Source organism: Hyperoodon ampullatus, assembly GCF_949752795.1.
Source record: "Hyperoodon ampullatus genome assembly, chromosome: 5".
Lineage (NCBI taxonomy): Eukaryota > Metazoa > Chordata > Mammalia > Artiodactyla > Ziphiidae > Hyperoodon > Hyperoodon ampullatus.
Window position 1 is genome coordinate 77,264,147 of NC_136918.1, and position 4,759 is coordinate 77,268,905.

Here is a 4,759-nt window from a genome sequence, read left to right on the forward strand (position 1 = left end):
AATTTATTTTCATAATTTAAACATTTTTCATATAAATAGATAATTCCTAAGAAATTACTCTTCATTATAATGAGAAAAAGTACCATATGTGTGGGAACCTGTGAACTTGGGACACCCTAATTTCATTAAAGCAATTGGTGAAACATTCCAATGGTCAACAAATTTTGCATATTTTGTTCATTTAACAACTTATATGGCACTTATTATGCGCTAGTCCTGTGAGGCAGGTACTAATTGTAACATCATTCACACTTTACAGATGAGGAAACTTCGGCCAAATAATCTGCCTACAGTCACAGAGCTGGAAGGTGACAAGGATGGGCTCTGAACTCAAGCTGTCACCACACTGCCCTCCTTTGAGGAAAAGTACTTTGGTAAGATTCTCTGTTAGAAAATCACATCTCATTCTTATTTTATTTTGTTGTTGTTTTTTCTATCCAAACTGTGTCTCACTTGTGATGTTAACGCCTTTGAAGAAAAATGACTGTTAAGATAATATGAGTCCCATCCAAGTAGAATGCCATCGTTTTTGATAATTTCAAACTTGATACCTCTCAATGAAACTGAGTTGGTTTTTCTATTTTTAATATACTTTATTCAGGCAAATAACATTCCTGTTTTGCCACTTCAAAGTCACTGAAAGATTTGGAAAGTAGCTCTATACTCACAAAATATCTTGATTAAAACATCTTGATTAAATCTAACCTGCCGGGCTTCCCTGGTGGCGCAGTGGTTGAGAGTCCGCCTGCCGATGCAGGGGACATGGGTTCATGCCCCGGTCCGGGAAGATCCCACATGCCGCGGAGCGGCTGGGCCTGTGAACCATGGCCGCTGAGCCTGCACGTCCAGAACCTGTGCTCCGCAACGAGAGAGGCCACAACAGTGAGAGGCCCACGTACCGCAAAAAAAAAAAAAAAAATCTAACCTGCCATAATTACACAGATACGACCTTAAGACTGTGACTTTTATGTAGATGCAATACAATAGGATATGAAGATAAGATTTGATACTCTCATAATTATATGAATGCCATTTTGGAGCTAAGATATCCAGGTTAACAATCTAATATATTGATAAAGTAATCAGACATATTTTAATGATTCATGCTCTCCCTTAGTCCCACCTAGCAAAAAAATTTGTGCTGAAACCTCCAACAGAGTTGCCAGATCTCCCCCTCATTTTTATGCTGAAAAGATACTGCCAAATCATGTGATCATAACTGAATAGTATATGTGTATATATTATATGTGTGTGTGTGTGTGTGTGTGTGTATATATATATATATATATATATATATATATATATATATATGCTTTTTTTTTTTTTTTGGCCACACGGCATGTGGGATCTTAGTTCCCCAACCAGGGATCAAACCCATGCCCCCTGCAGTGGAAGCACAGAGTCTTAACTACTGGGCCACCAGGGAAGTCCCATAACTGAATAGTATTAAAAGTCTACTATAAGCTCCTCAAACAGTGTTTCAACCTTGAAACCAGAAAAAAGATAGGGACAGGTTTCCAAACACCAGAGCTCATGACAATAAAATTAGTCCATCTAATGAAAACTTACTTTTACCAAATTAACACAATAATTTTGTAGACCAGTGTTCTGTAGACCACAATTAATGATCTTTTCCAGGGAAGCATGCTGAAATGAAAATATTACAGCTTGCCGCATTAAAGATACATTGCTCTTTTGGAAGGCAGATCTAGACTTTAAATAGTGTTGCCCATTATAGAGTGGTCAAATGTGAAATAAAATAGACTGAGGCAAAGAATTGATGGCATTTGATGCTGGTTCATTGCACATGAATAAATGACTTCATTTCTCTGTTCCTCTCTCCTTTGCAGACGCCCAGATTTGCAGCTCCCACATGCCAATTTCAAGCATTTCTGTTTCATCTTTACCATTTGGGCCTTAGCTATACTATTTATGGCTTAATATATTTTATAATGTTATCCTATCCTATATATGAACTCAGAAATTCTGGCTATAAATTTTCTAATATAAATTAAACTAAATATAGACTACCATTATCATAAAAATTTGATATGTGCACTATCAAAATCACATGTGGCACATATGTATTTTAGGAACCACCTAAATAATTCAAAAGTCACTGAAGGTATTCAAGAGAGGTCCATTTGGTCTTCAGTAGGAGCTATATGTGCCAACCAAATGTATTAACTCATTTGAATCTCACTATACACCTATGAGGAGGATACTGTTTTATACACATTTTACAGATGTGTAAACTGAGACACAGAAAGACTTGCATGTCCTAGTCACAGCAGGCTCTACGGCTGACCCAGATTCCCGCCATGACACACTGACTTCAGAGCCTGTGCTCATAACCATGATACAGTAGTGCCCCTTGAGGTCTGTTTCCAGATCCAGACCAAGTTTTCAGATGCACAGAGATTGCTTCTAGTACAACTACACCATTCTAACGTGCATTTTCATTATGTGCTCTTTAATCATCTTATACATACTCTTCCCTGAAGAGGCTGTAACCTTTGGAGACCAATCGAGGAGTCAGCATTTGGGAAGGATTTGGCTAATCTGAGGTCTTGGAAAGCGGGCTGAGGTACCTTCGAACCATAGGCCATCTGTTAAACAATATACTTTCATCACATTATGTTACTCCCTGTGGTTCCTACTGACACCAAAATGCCACGCAAGTCTCAATTTGTCAACCATTCCTGAGCCTCTCATTTATGCCTGTCAGTTTGCTAATCAATGTGAAGGATATATGATTGCCCATTACCTATCACTGCCAAACTAACTACCCCAAAATTCAGTGGCTTAAAACAGGCAATTTATTTTGCCCACAATTTTATGGGTCAGGAATCCTGGAAGAGCCTGGAGGGACAGTTCACCTCTGATCCATGTGGCAGCAAGTAGGGTGGCAAGAACTAAAGGACCCACTTCCAAGATGGCTTCTTCACTTGGGGGTCTGATACTTGTGTTTCTTGGTCATCTTTTTCCTCCACATGGTATTTTATCCTCCAGGGCCTCTTCATATAGCTTGGGCTTTTTGCAGCATGGTGATCTAAGATAACTGCACGTCTTACATGGTGTCTTGTTTCTATGAGGAAGGAAGCAGAAGTTGACAGGTCAGTTAAGAGTTATGCTCAGACTGGTATAGCATCACTTCTAACATATGCTGTTGTTCAAAAGTGTCATGGGCTCACCCAGATTCAAGGGGGTGGAAAAATATTCTACCTGCTGATGGGAGAGTATCAAGGTCATATAGTGAAAGAGCATGAGGGGGTGGGAGATATTATTGCTACCATCTTTGGAACATACAGTCTTCCACACCTCAAAAACTTTTACTCTAACTCACGGGTTCATCAATAAAAGTCCATGGATAAAATTTAGGAGGTCTGTGAACTTGGAAGGAAATAAATCATATTTTTATTTTCTCTAATCTCTAAACTTTAGCATTTCTATCCATTCTGAATGTAAGCACAAACTACAGGAGTTATAGCAATACCTGTGATTTTGTTACCAATAGAAATCACAGATATTTTTACAGCACATTCAGTTGGGTATCAGGGGCCTGATCCTGGCCTGTGGGAGCTTCGATGGGGCCATCTCCCTACTGACCTATTCCAGGTTGGGCCAGTGGGAAGTGAAGAAGATCAATAATGCTCACACTACTGGCTTCAAAGCAGTGAGCTGGGCCCCTGCTGTCATGCCTGGAAGCTTCATAGAACAGCCATCTGGGCAGAAGTCCAACTACATCAAGAAATTTGCATCAGGTGGCTGTGACAACCTCATCAAACTGTGGAAGGAGGAGGAGGATGGCCAGTGGAAGGAAGAGCAGAAGTTGAAAGCACACAGTGACTGGGTCTGAGACATGGCCTGGACCAGCTCCATTGGCCTGCCTACCAGCACCATTGCCAGCTGCTCCCAGGATGGTCGAGTGTTCAGTTGTACCTGTGAGGATGCCACGGGCAATACATGATCTCCCAAACTGTTGCACAAGTTCAATGATGTTGTATGGCATGTGAGCTTGTCCATCACAGCCAACATCCTGGTTGTCTCAGGCAGAGACAATAACGTGACCCTGTGGAAGGAGTCAGTCAACTGGCAGTGGGTGTGCATCAGTGATGCCAACAAGGGCCAGGGTTCCATGTCCACTTCAGTCAAAGAAAAGTGACTGAGAATGAACAGTGACAAGACAGGGAGGGCCTGGCTTTCTAGCTGCCACCTCCAGGACTGCCCTTTCCTGGGCCAACTGACCACACAACTGGGAGGAAGAATGCCCAACTCCCACAATATCACTTGCTCCTGGGGGTCATAACAAATGCAACCAGATTCATCATCTGCCTTAACATGATTTGATATGGTTTGTAATTTACTGTCCAGCTGAATGCACTCTTGTTCAGAGGGAAAAACTACAAATGACCTTCAAATCTATTATTTTAAAATATTTCGGGTCATTTTAATGTAACTTTTAGGTGCAGGCATCATTTGCGGGGGCAGGGGGGTGTTTCCACGTATTTAAATAAATTCACATTGCTTATAAACAAACAAAAAAAAAGAATGCCTGGATGCTATAGCTTCAATTCTGAGAAAAAAATAATTATGAACTTAATATTATATATCCAGTAAACATGTCAATCAAATGAGAGGGAAAATTAAGTCACTTTCAGACTTGTAAAAATTCATCAGGCTTATTCCTCATGCATCCTTTTAAGAAAATTACTTTTGAAGATATTCTTTAGCCAAAACAAGAATAAAATTCAAGAAA

The 4,759-nt window shown here is 40.2% G+C and overlaps 1 pseudogene across 1 annotated transcript; it reads left to right on the plus strand.

Annotated features, from left to right (window-relative positions):
- Positions 1-317: 317 nt before the first annotated feature.
- LOC307053773 (protein SEC13 homolog) lies at positions 318-4,165 on the plus strand (annotated as a pseudogene). The gene is made up of 2 exons: positions 318-374; positions 3,518-4,165. The product of its transcript is annotated as a protein SEC13 homolog (transcript).
- Positions 4,166-4,759: the final 594 nt, after the last annotated feature.